Source organism: Mustela putorius, unplaced genomic scaffold (genome assembly GCF_011764305.1).
Source record: "Mustela putorius furo isolate JIRA1106 unplaced genomic scaffold, ASM1176430v1.1 tig00003845_pilon_pilon_pilon, whole genome shotgun sequence".
Classification (NCBI taxonomy): Eukaryota; Metazoa; Chordata; class Mammalia; order Carnivora; family Mustelidae; genus Mustela; species Mustela putorius.
This window is the reverse complement of record NW_025421998.1, coordinates 18718937-18732890: the sequence shown is the minus strand read 5'-3', so window position 1 is coordinate 18732890 and position 13954 is coordinate 18718937.

Below are 13954 nucleotides of genomic sequence, written 5' to 3'. Positions count from 1 at the left end.
CTTCTATTTAGAAAGGAAACCAAAGTTCCTGTTCCTTTGTGTGGGCCTACTGTCCCACTTCCACTGGCGGAGACTTCTGTCAGCAATCTTCTGCCTGAAACTTCATTTGATGTGGACTTCAGGGCTGCGTGCATACCCCTTTGTTCTGGGGAAGGCCCTACAAAAGACTTTTCTGTTCTGCCCAAATTCGATGTGCCTGGAGGCAAAACTGCTTTTGCGCAGCCCGGTAAATAGTTGTCCTGAGAATAAGCCGAGTGGGGTCTCCACAAATTACTTCCTCCCTCCAAAAGCAATTTATTGTCAATATTATATTATAAAGGTTACATGTGGATGTATTCCCATGAGATAGTGAAAGAGTAATGATAAGGAGAAAATTCCTTTTGAGTATTTCCTTCCAAAGTGGACATATCCCTGGTCCCACGTCACTTCCATACACCCCAAATCTGAAGGTGGTTGTCCAAGCCATTCTCTAGATGTCTCTCTGCTGTCTATATTTATCATTACAGACATAGATGGTATTGCCACATGTGTGCTCCTATTTTCTTTTGAACACAAACAGCATCATTTTGTGGAGAGATGGGGTTTGTCCCTGGCTGAGAAAGAAGACTCGCGTGAGCTTTTAAAACAAGATCGACAGGTGCAACAGACTGTTTTGTGAATATTTTTCTGTAGCAGTTTTCTTTTGTCACACATAATGACTGCATGTCATTATAGGTAGAAATACCTCCTTTTAAAGTGCTGCATACTATTCCATAAGATGTTCTGGAGTCTGTTTTCCTAATGATAGGCATTGAGGTTTCCGGTTTTACAAAAAACAGAGTGGTCAGCATCTTTATTTTTAGATCTGCTTCCTGGGCACATGAGGGAGTATTTCTACCTAAAAGTAGAACTGCTGGGTGTGTGCATTTTAAATTTTCGTATGTCTGCCAAAATGTCTTCTGAAATAACTGATTGATTCTTGCTCCCACTAGCAGCGTAGGATGGGCCCATTGTCTCGTGCTCTAATTCCTACCCAAAGTTTTCAAACATTTTAATTTCGCCAGTGTTAGGGTAAAAACATATCTTGTTTAAAATTTGTGCTTCCCTCATTTCTGAAATACTTTTGAGCATTTGTTCTTATGTCCATTGTATTTTCACTCTGTAAATTGCTGTTAATAACTTTTGATGATTTCTTATTGGCATTTTCAGATCTTTTTATTGACTCTTAGGAATTCTCTATACATTCTAGATTGACAGCTTTTGTCTGAAAATAATGTAATTTTCCAGCATGATGATTGTCTTCTTTTAACCTTGTGTGTGACGTATTTTCTATGCATATATATATATATATTTTAATTTGGTTGTAGTTAGGTATATTAGATTTTTTCCTTGAGGCTTTTTGTTTTTTGTGTCTTGCTTAAGAAGACCTTCCCAAGGTCACAAAATATTTTCTTACATTCTTTCTTTATGCTTTACAGGTTTTTGTTTTTACATTAAGCTCTTAGATATTTTTGGTTAACGATGTGAAGTAAAAACTTAATTTTTGATCTTTTCCCAGTTACCAATTTCCCCAGGTGTATACTGAAGAGCTTAGCCTTTCTTTCCACAGAGATCCTTCATATACTCACTTCCCAAATACATAGGTCTGTTTCTGAGCTCCCTTTTCTGTTCCACGGTTTGGCCTGTTTTTTCCATACCAGTCCACAGTTTAATTGCTCTTGTTTTATAATATATTTTGGTGGTGTATCAGGGAAAAAATGTTTCTTTTCCACTATGGACTGAGAATCCTCTGTCTTGGTCTGTTTGGGTTGCTGTAACAAATTACCACGGACTGAAGGGCTTAAAAACAACAAAAATGTCTTGCTCACAATTTTGGAGGCTGGAAGTCAGGGACTGTGATGTTGGAAAATGCAGTGTTCAGTGAGGGTGTCCTGGTTCATAGACAGCACTTTTTTACCATATCCCCATGGGGTAGAAGGGGCAAGCTAGCTTTCTAGAGTCTCTTTGATAAAGGGTCCACCTTTACAACCCACTCTTCTCCCCCAGGCCCCAGAGGCCCTACCTCCTGACACCATTACCTTCAGGAGTAGGATTTCAACCATATGAATTTGGTTGGGACACAATGATTCAGACCACAGTACTCTATTTCTTGGGAAGTATTTTTTATTCCTGAGAAACGTGTTATAGGTGTCATTGTTCAACAGTTGTCATGGGGACATCTCATGGCAGAGACTGGGCCATGTGAGGAAACCTGACCTCATGCCTATTTCATGGCTACTGTAAAGTTTGGGCCTAATGGCCACAACCAGCTTGGACTCTTGGGGAAAGCCTCCCCCAAGATGATTTACCAAATATCTCAGCCTTAGGAAAATGACTTTTTTAAAAAGATTTTATTTATTTATTTGACAGAGAGAGCAAGTAGGCAGAGAGGCAGGCAGAGAGAGAGGAAGGGAAGCAGGCCCCCTGCTGAGCAGAGAGCCCGATGCAGGACTCGATCCCAGGACCCCGAGATCATGACCTGAGCTGAAAGCAGTGGCTTAACCCACTGAGCCACCCAGGCGCCCTAGGAAAATGAATTATTGAGAGATTATCCTTCCAACTATCTGAAAAGGCCAACCCCTGTGGTTAGTGGTTGAGACTCTATGGGGATATTCCCATCTGTCAGTCCTTCCAGGGTGAGAAGAAGGAGCCATGAGCACTAGAGGCTGAAGGAGAGGGTCGCAGACCTGGGAAGAGGGCTGAGCTCTCCCCGGTGTGGGGAGCAGGTAGGTAAGAAGAGCCTCCAATGGGCCAATTGCCGGGCCTGGTAGTGTCCAATAGCAGACCCCTTCTGGAATGACCTCGCTATGAGTCAGGAATCATTCAAACCCAGTAACCAGTCATAAGGCTTTCTGTGTTGTCTTTACTTTTGCTTCCATCAAAGTTTTAAATGGCCTGATCTTAGGTAGGGGCGTTGTGGGAAATTGAGTCATATCGCCATAAATGTAAGGTTATGTGATCGCCATAGATATAAGGTTGCAAGTTGCTAGCTTTCCTTCCTGCCAACCCTGTGTGGGAGCAACACCATTATTTGAAAGAAGATGGCTGTTCCCACACCCCAGGAAGTGGCTAGGCCCAGAGCAAGCAGGGGACAGCCCCCAGCAGTTCCTAACGCCTTTCTTCTAGGCCCAATCCGATACCCTCAAAAGGAGGAAATCCTGAAAATGAGAGGCCAGAGTTTGGGTGATCTTTATATGACAGAAAATAGAAGCCTGGTATCCTTAAGTTCAACAAACAGTCACTGTGGAACTTAGAGTACAGACCAGGTCTCTGTCTGGAGGCCTGCTGACTCACAGATGACTACGTCCCAAGAATGATACTAGGGCTAAAAAGTGCCATTTCCATATAGGTCAGTGCTTCTCAACCAGGGTTGATTTCACCACTGCCCCTCCTCACTCCAAGGATATCTGGCAACGGCTGGAGACATTTGTGGTTGTCCTGATGGGCTGGGGTGTACTACTGGCATCTAGCAGGTACAGGCTAGGGATCCTGGTAAAAATCCTGCCATTTGGTGAACGGGAAGATTTATCCAGCCCCAAATCCTAGCGATAAGATCCAGAAACCCTGATGTAGGACAACCAATTGCTACTTTCCTCTCTTTCTTTTTCATTTCCAGAGAATGAATACCTAAGCCCCAGCAACTTCTTTGCCATAATGGGCTTCCTCCCTCTCACAGAAACCAGTAATGGTACGGCAGGGCTGTGAGACCCATCGTCCATCGCTACGAGTTAAATCCTAGGTTTTTGCCCTTTCAGTGCATGAAAGCCAAATTATATTATTGGATGAATTGGTAGAATCAAAGGAAATGGATGTAGTTCTTATGCAGTAATCAAGTAATGTGGTTGCCTCTTTCTCTTTGAATCCCTTACAGATCATGGCTTACCTATTCTATGGGGAAAGTTGATCAGTGCTAAGACACTCATGTGAGGTAGCTCTTATTATTCCCAACTTATGGATGATAAAAGTGAGGCACAGAGTGGAAGTGAAGCATGGTGCCCTCCCTCTGGTTTCTTATATTCTAAAGTTATCAAACACCTGGCCTTGGCCATTGCACAGGTTGTGTACTGCACAACGGTGCCACTTTTAAGGGAGCTCCATTCTCCGGACAGACATAGATTTATTGTGACAATATTCTAGGCAGATGGCACAAAAGTGGCTTGTTCTAACAAAATCAGGACTATGAAGCAATTTTCTAACAGAAGTTAAGTTTCTTCAGGAAAGTACACCTCTCCCTAATGCTTGTGAAAGCACTAGATGGACTAGCAGCAAAGAAGGGGGTTATTGATGACTCTCTCTATGTTAGCAGTTCAGCTGGGAGCTGTGTGGGAAATAGAGTGCTTTGCGTGATGGAATAAATAGAACAATCTTGCTATCTAAATGTGCTTGTTCTGTTATGGTTTAAGTCATCCTAAGCTTGGTTTGAAGGGGGAGACATTGACATGTATATCAGTTTATAAATTTGGCAGCAGGAAGTGCAGAGTGTCGTTTCAATTATGGATTGACCCATGATTGATTTACCAACGTCAATCAATGGCTCCTAGGGTGTAATCAACACCAAGAGATGGCAGGTACTGGACCCTTAAGAGGATGGGGGCAAATGTTGCAGCATTGATCAGCTGACGAGCTCCAGGTAGGCCCCCCACAGGGAGCATCAAATCCAAGTAAAATACTGTAAGGTGGGAATAGCTTTTGCCCGTTGTAGCTACGTAACCATCTCTGTAACACACAGACTCCACTCTCTGTGCTTGACTTTGTTCTGAATCTTCAGTGTGTGCCATTTCATGGTGCTTTTAGGGAGGAAAGGCCTCACCAGGTGCCTCAGTTGAGAAGGCTTTAATTTTTCTACCTATGCAAAACCTAGGCATTCACAGACTCTGGCTAAGCCAAAAAAAAAAAAAAAAAAAAAAAGTCTTTTTTAATGCCTAGTAAACAGTCAAGTTTGGGTGGGAGGTGGGGTATGTAAAGGCATTGCAACCCTCATTTCATAATTGGAATGAGAGAGGCTGACAGACTGGCCTGGCCTGGGCCTGTGCCAGATGGCACAGACTGAGTAGCTGCTTTCACCAGGGGTGGAGGGAGATGTGTGTGTAGTCAGTGACTGGAGAACGGGAGGGCTTGGGGCAGAGGAGAAATCTGAGCTGGGAAAGATGGGGGCGGGGGGTCTTGAATAGCCGGTGGGCAGAGCATGCATTGGGGACAGGGGCCTTCTTCAGTGAGCGCCTCAGGTCACATAGACAATAATTCCCTACAACAAAGCCCTTAGTGGAAAATAGGCAAGTCTCAAGGGGATTCGGAAACAGGAAGGGTTTGAAAGTGTTACACAATGTTTCCAAGATTAAAATCTACAGTATGAGATAACTTGAGTATAATACTGTGTTCTTAGGCAAGTGGCAGATTTCTTGGAGAAATACTTTTTGTCAAGAATGAATCTCTAGGGGCGCCTGGGTGGCTCAGTGGGTTAAAGCCTCTGCCTTCGGCTCAGGTCATGATCCCAGGGTCCTGGGATCAAGTCCCACATCGGGCTCTCTGCTCGGCAGGGAGCCTGCTTCCTCCTCTCTCTGCCTGCCTCTCTGCCTACTTGTGATCTCTGTTTGACTTGTGATCTCTGTCTGTGAAATAAATAAATAAAATCTTAAAAAGAAAAAAAAAAAGAATGAATCTCTAAAATGAGGGCTCTGTGGACAGGAGCTCATCAGGTAAGAAACTTGAACTTTTCAAGATTCTTTAGCCATCTGGCCGGCGTGTTCAGAAATGGTACCTGATGGCGCTGATAAAAGGGATCTCTTTGTTCATGCTTTACTCTAATACTCCAACCCTGGGTCGTTATCAAAGGCAAGTTAAACAGATTTTTCATCCCAAGTAGGATGACCACATGGCTGAGTTTGCCTGGGGAGTCCCGGATTATGCAAAATTATTAATAGCTTGTCCTCCCAGTCTCAAAAGTGTCCTGGTTTTGGTGATACATTATATGGCTGCCCTAATTTGAAGTGATTCATTGTGGACTTCTTTTGCTTACTCTGCGAATCCTCAGTGACCAAAAGGGATGCCTCCGCCTCAAGGATATTTGCCCCCATGTGCATTCTGTCTTTTTGAAATGGTTGTATTTTTCTCTTTGCATATAAAGGAATTTTTACAAAGCATTCAGAAGAAAAGCAGCATAAATGACTTAAACCTAGAAATCAATGTTAATATTTGGTAGACTATTAGAGTAATACTCAACCTATTTAACTATATCTATACCTTTAATATATTTATATATTTTTAGATCCCAATCTCGAAACTAAATGACTTTACTTGGAATAGCATTCCATATATACATATATAGATATGGATACTACATCAAATTGTATATCTAGAACTGTGTAATAATGTAGTCAACATAGATAAAACCATCCTTTAAAAATAATCACTTTTTTTAAAAAAAGATTTTATTTATTTACTTGACAGAGATCACAAGCAGGCAGAGAGGCAGGCAGAGAGAGAGGGGGAAGCAGGCTCCCTGCCGAGCAGAGAGCCCAATGCGGGGCTGGATCCCAGGACCCTACCCTGGGATCATGACCTCAGTCAAAGGCAGAGGCTATAACCCACTGAGCCACCCAGGTGCCCCTAAAATAATCACTTTTAAAAAAAGATTTATTTAAGGACGCCTGGGTGGCTTAGTTGGTTAAGCGGCTGCCTTCAGCTCAGGTCATGATCCCAGTGTCCTGGGATCAAGTCCCACATCAGGCACCTTGAGCCTGCTTCTCTCTCTGTCTCTGCCTGCCACTCTGTCTGCCTGTACTCGCTCTCGTGCTCTCTCTCTCTCTCTGACAAATAAATAAATAAAATCTTAAAAAAAAAAAAAAAGATTTATTTAAGAGAGAGAGAGGGCCTGAGCAGGAGTGGCAGAGGGAGAGGGAGAGAGAACCTCAAGCATACTCTACTGAGCACAGAACCCAAAGTGGGGTTCAGTTTTACAACCATGAGATCATGATCTGAGCCAAAGCCAAGAGGCTTAACCGATTGCACCAGCCAGGCGCCCCTTTAAATAACCACTTTCAAAGATTGTGTTGTCTTCTAGTGAATGCCTGTTCTTAAACTAATATATTTAATTCCTCAATTGGGGGCAGTTAGATTGTTTCTTTTATATATTTTATTAACAATGTTATAAGAAGTGTTCCTTTTTTTTTTTTTTTAAGATTTATTTATTTATTTATTTATTTGACAGAGAGATCACAAGTAGACAGAGAGGCAGGCAGAGAGAGAGAGAGAGAAGCAGGCTCCCTGCTGAGCAGAGAGCCCGACGAGGGACTCGATCTCAGGACCCCAAGATCATGACCTGAGCCGAAGGCAGCAGCTTAACCCACTGAGCCACCCAGGCGCCCTATAAGAAGTGTTTCTATAGCTAAATCTTTTCTCACATTCATGGTTATTTGGGATGCTTTCTTATAAATAAAACTGATGGTAAGTCAAAGGGGCTATGTATTTAAATTTTTGAATATGTCAAACTTGGCAAGCATGTGGGAAAATTCCTACTCCCTACCTCATCTGTGGTGTATCTTTCTTTTTTCATCTTTCAGCCCAACAGGAAAGAATTTCATCTCTTGTTTATTTCAGTTGTATCTCTGATTATTGATTTTTTAAATTTATTTTTTAATAAATCACTTATTTTTCTACTAGAGTGTATACCTTTCTCTTATTGAATTATGAAAGCTCTTTATATATTAAATAAATTAAAGCTTTGTGTTACAAATTGTAAGATTTTTTCCTGATGTACTATTTGTCTCTTCATTTTATTTCTGGCGGGTTTGTGTATGCATGTGCGTATATATGGATTCAGAAGATTTTTATACAGTTATACCTATCAGTCTTCTCCTTTGTGGAGTTATATACTTTTTTTAAGGACCAAGTTTTCAGGAATTAACCCGTGAAATTTTCATAATCTGATCTGTTTCAAATTTACCAGTATGGTCCTTGTATTAGATGAGCTGCAATTTTGTTTCCATTTCTCCAGTTCAGGCTGTCCCCCAGATGGGGTTCAGTCACTTCACAAACTCACAGATAAGTTACGCAAGTAGGAACTGGTGATCAGCATTTTCCTCAACCACGAAACATGTATGGCTCCCTTTATGAAAAGCTGTAATGGGAATTAGAAAGGACCAGTTTGTTTAGATTCTTTGTGGAGTGAATCATCACTGCCCCATTGATATGCTTTATAATTGCACTGGTGTGATCTCAAGACAGCTGTGGCATCAACCCTAAGTTCTATTTACTATGCAAAGAAATGCCATGGCCTGCCATAGCTCCCCCAAAGCAAGCAGCTTTCCATGGAACGATGCCCCTGGGCTTCATGGCAGCATTACTTATCTGATGGGGAGGGCATTCTAGCAAATGCACATCTTGTTCTAGCTGGGACTGTTGGGGGTGAGCTTGTCTCTGGGCTTCTCTGCTGGCTTGCTGGGCTGAACCACATGTGAGCCTCAATTACTTCTTCATTTTTCAAGTTAGACCTGTGCATACTACTCTCTCTCCTTGGCCCTCGCCCTTGCCTGCTTGGCCCTCTCGGTGTCTATTCTAGGGAGCAGGGAGAGAAGAGAATCCTCTTCCACTTACATACCTCAGGGAAGTCCCTTGATTGTCCTCAACCCCATTCCCCATTTGCCCAGAGCCCTCCCGCAGGGTGATGGAGGGGAGGACTTGAGCTCCACTGAGGGCTGAGTGTGACATTGATGATCACCGTCACCATGATAATGACATAGGGTGACTGTCTCTGTTCTCAGCTGTCAGCGTTTCCCCTGCTCTTTAGCCATGAGAACTCCCGTGACCAGCAGAGGCAATCGTAGGATACCAGACCCCACCAACTGACACTTTCTCTAGAGAACCCTATCATGGCGGGAGTGTGGGCATTGGGACCAAGGCCATATACCATAGCAAGTCTTTGCTGTCTGGTTTTGTCAGACCCTGCAATACATGCAGGGTGCCTGGGTGGCTCAGTTATTGGGTGTCTGGCTCCAGCTCGGTTCATTATCCCAGGGTCCTGGGATAGAGCCCCACATGGGGTTCTCTGCTTAGCCGGGAGTCTGCTGCTCCCTCTCCCTCTGCCTGCTGCCCCCCCCTCCCCTGCTTGTACATGCTCTGTCAAAGAAATAAACTCTTAAAAAACCATAATACATGCAATTACTGTAGACTAACCTGCTCCTGCCCACAGGGAATAGGGGGTGTGGTGCTACTCTGGGAGCCAGACCAGGGCCTTGAAAATAGTTTTTACTATGGAAGGACCCTATTATGGATCTGAGCAGCCCCTTCCCCAGAGGCTTTTAGATGAAGTCCATCAGGGGTCCCCTCAATTTGGGAAAGACACACCCATTTCCTTTCTGCCTTATCAGTGCCCTTTGGTCTCTCCATATTCTCTTATCCAATATCTCCAGAGCCAAAGAACTAATTTGGCCACAACATAATCCTCCTCGGAGTGCTGGAGAGGGAGAGAAACCAAATGTGAGCTCAGCTCAAACCGTCTTCAGTGGCCAAGGCTCACTCGTAAATAATTTTCGTCTTGTTACCCATTCACTAATTATATAGCCTCCCGATGGGTATTGGCAGCATGTCAGAGGTAGCTCACTTATGAAAAGACGCTACAGTTTCCAAACCCATTCTGGCTCTTCATGAATCTGGGAATTGGGAAAGCCAGCTATACTAAAGGAACTATAGGCCCATGTCTTTCTCTCTCTCTTTTTTTTTTCCTCCTTTTGCGGGCTGAGGTGGGGTGTGTTGGAACAGAACAACATCCATATGTTTATTCATTGAGGAAACACTGAGCCTTCCTCTGGCAGGCACCACCAGAGGAGCGGGAGAGAGAAATCCTGGATACGTAATGGGTCCCCATTTTGCAAAGGCATTTCTCAGAGTCACTAATGACACCTGTAGGGGGGCTGAATGGTGGCCCCCAAAGACGCGAGGTGCTAATCCCCAAGACCAAGGCGTGTACTACCTATGGGAGCATGTGGTCAAGTCTTACAGATGTGACTGAGTGAAGCATCTTGGGTTGGAGAGATTATCCCGGCTTATCCAGCTATGCCCGAAATGCCATCACCTGTATCCTTTTAAGAGGGAGGCAGAGGGAGATTTTACACAAAAAGGGGAGTAGGTGATGCAAAGATGGAACAGATAAAAATTTGAAGGTGCTGGCCTTGAAGATCGGGGTGATGCAACCCCAAGCCAGGAAACCGCAGCCGCCACCCAAAGCTACGAGAGGCAAGACTGTCTCCTAGAGCCTCCGGAGGGAGCGCACAGCCCTTTGACACCTTGATTTTGGACTTCTGGCCTCCGGAATTATGAGAGAATAAATTGTAGTTGTTTTAAGCTCCCAAACGTGGTAATTTGTTACACAGCCCCAAGAAACTAATAAAACAAGGATCTAGAGGACAGTTTTCAGGCAGGTGGCGTCACAGGCATCTAAAGTCCGTTTATTCATTCCCTCGGCAAATATTTATTGAGTACAGTTGTTCCAGGCATAGGAGAGAGAGAATAAGGCTGACTGTGTCCCCACTGATACCAGGGTGGAGGGAGGGAGCAAGTAGTAAAGAGGTACATGAGGAACATGAACCAGGTAACTTGAGTTTTCAATAAGTGCTTTAAAGAAAACAAAACAAGGTGGTGGGGAATTGGGGAGGGAACTATTTTAGATTGGGCAGTAGGAGGGCCTTTCTGATGAGATAATCTCAGAGCTGAGCCCTGAATATCAAAAAGGAGTTACCATCTGGACGAAGCTTTCTAATTGGTGAGAGTTGTAAGTGCAAATGCCCTGAGGTAGGTATGAGCTTAATGTGCTTGAGCTTAATTGTGCCCAGAAAGACCAGATCCTCCATGTCAGCGTGGAGAGCCACATCTCACAGAGGGCTGCGGGGTTCTGTTGAAGGCCCTGTCCTGTGTAGTTTTCTTTATTTGTGACTAAATTAGAAGTAAACATACAAGTCATAAATCAAGTGTGGGTCACATGAGCTGGTAGGACTTATATTTAGTTAGATGTCAGGGATTGGCTTTTAAAATATCTTGGCAGGTGTGAACAAAACTCTAAAGATAAAATTTGACAGGGACAAAATATGAAATTACTTGCCTTAATCAGTACTTGTGTGAAGGCCCTGAAACTCAGTATCAGCAAGCAACCTGATGATGAAACTCCTTTACGGCTTTTTACGGCATGGAGGACAGCTCAAGAGAGGAGGCAACCACGGGGCTGTTTCTGGAGCACTGAGTGGGCATTACATTTTACGGGACCACAGAAACAGTTTATTCATTCATTCATTTAAGCAATGAATAAATGTTTGGTGGACACCTATGTACCTGGTACTGGCTGGGCTGTGGGGAAAAACCACTGTATAGGATATAGCATTTGCTGACCTCAGAGAGCTTCTAGGGAGAAGAGAGACACTCTAGATTTAATTATGTAACTGCAAATCCACTGTCTCCTCCCAATCTTCACATTTCTGGCTAATTCTCACCTGCTCCTTCCACATCATCCCAATAACAACTCCCAGTCAGTCTGTCCAGCACGCCTGGACGTCTTCCAGGATGCCACCCTCCCCACCCAAGCCCAGCCAAGCCTCAGTTCCCATCAATTCCTATCTTTATTTCTGCATTAAATTTTTTTTCCCGATTATAAACTGTGGTAATAAAAGGGCAAAATCAAACATCACAGAACTATGCAACACAGAAAAGAAAAAAAATCCCCTATTAATTCATCTTGCTTCCCCAGAAATAGCCACCATCAAGAGGTTTGTGCATTTTCTCCAACTTTTAAAAATCTAGCTGTCTTTTATTTACAAAAAAAATAAAATGCATTTTTTAATTTTTAAAATTTAAAAATGGAACCATAGTCTTTTAAATTTTTTTAGCTTGATCCGCATGAATACAAGAAGATCTCCCCTCTTTTTTAAATGGCTGAGTCATACTGCATTTTATGAATGTACCACAGTTTAGTGTCTTATTGATATGCGTACTGTTTCCACTTTCCACTATTATAAACATGTTACCACCAAACTTGTTCTGCAAAACCTTCCCAATGAACTGGTGGGAGTATTTCTTCCTAAAGGATGAGTCCCTGGAGGTGGGAACCCTGGGGCGTAGGGTCTGAAACATCCAAATGACAGTTGTGGCCATACTTTACAATTCAGGTGGTACCTGAATGACAGTGCACATCAGAGTGCATTTTTATCAATATTCATAATCTTTTTTCTCTGACAGGCAGGAGACAATCCTATATTGTTTGCATGAACCATGTTTGGCCTACAACCAAGATAAAGGATATGCAGACATATGCAGGTCACCTGTGTATGTCAGAGAGGCCACAACTGCTGAGGCCTGAAATTAACCAGGCGGGGGGTGGTGACAGGTAACCGCAGCATGCTGGGCAGTTCACACTGCACGTACAAAGGCCCTGTGGTGAGAGCATGCCTGGCCTGTCCATGGCATCGGAAGGGTTCTCAGGGAAGCAAAGAGCAGGGAGCAAGGGGAAGAGTGAAGAAGAGGCAAAGGTTAAACTCTGCAGGGCCTTGAGGTTCATCTTATGGGTTTTGGATTTTATGCCAAGAGAAACAGAAGCCAGTGGAAAGTTTTTGAACAATCTGACATGATTGGACTAGCATTTGGAGCAGATTCCTCTGGCTGCTGTGTGGAGAACAGATGAGGAAGAGGAGAGACTGGAAGCTAAGAGAACACGAGGTAGCTTTTGGCTTCCAGGTAGGAGATGGTGGTAACCTACCCCAGGGCAGAATCTGGACTCGGGTGGAGGCCCAACAGATGTACCCTAGAGAGAGTGGCTAGACTTTGGAGGGACTGAGACGGAACAGGACTCGATAGGAATGGATGGGAACTGAGGCTTGGCTGGGCTTGGGTGGGGAATGTGCCATCCTGGAAGACGCCCAGGCGTGTTGGACAGACTGACTGGGAGCTGTTACTGGGATGATGTGAAAGGAGCAGGTGAGAATTAGCCAGAAAAGTGAAAATCAGGAGAAGACAGCGGCTTTGCAGAGCCATCTCGCTGCAGTTTCCCGTGTGCCCACAGCTCCAGCCCACAGGCTGACCCTGAGATTCTGCCACGCCGGCCACAGGGGGGCTGGGAGAGCTCCGGAGCCCCAGCTGTGATGTGGTCTGGTGTGAAGCCTGCCCGTGACGGGGATGGTGCCAGATGGAGCGGACGCTGTCCTTTGGGGGGTGGCAACATCTGGAAGTAGGGACACGGGAAAGGTCACATGAGGGGAGGGCAGAAAGTGGCAGTCAACAGGAAGGAAGAAAGGACGAAGAGAGGAGCAGAGGCAGAAGGGGTAGAAGGATCACAGAGCACGGGAGGACTGGTGGCCCCACCTGCCTGTGGCCGGGGAACAGAGCCAGTCTTGCTTGCCCAGCTGTGAGGCTGATTCTTGGGAGGACCCCAAACAAAGCACTGACCTTCTCAAAGGCTCTGTTTTGTCCCCTCGACCATGAAACAGATGCCACAATATCTTTTTGTTCGGCTCGAGAGGATTGAAAGGCACATGAGAGAGTGAAAGAAGGTATTTGCAGCCCAGGAGACCACTAGAGAACCAGTATCTAGATTCAAACCAGGAGAAATCTACAAATCAATAAAGAAAAAACAGCCAACCCCATGGACAAACGAGCAAAAGACTTGAACAAGCGGTTACTGAAAGGAGATAGAGCATGACTCAAAAATACATGGAAATACATTCAACCTCCTTAATGAGGGAAATCCAGTGAGGCTCCACATGCAACAACACAGACAAATCCTATAAACACAGCATTGAGCACAAGTAACAAGATCAAGATGAATGCATGAAGTAGGAGTCAATGCATTTAAAGTTTAAAAAGAAAACTACCATTAAAACTATAATTAAACACTTCACGTGTCCATCAGATTTGCAAAATTTGAAAAATCTGTTAATACCAAGTACCAGTGAAGAGCGCG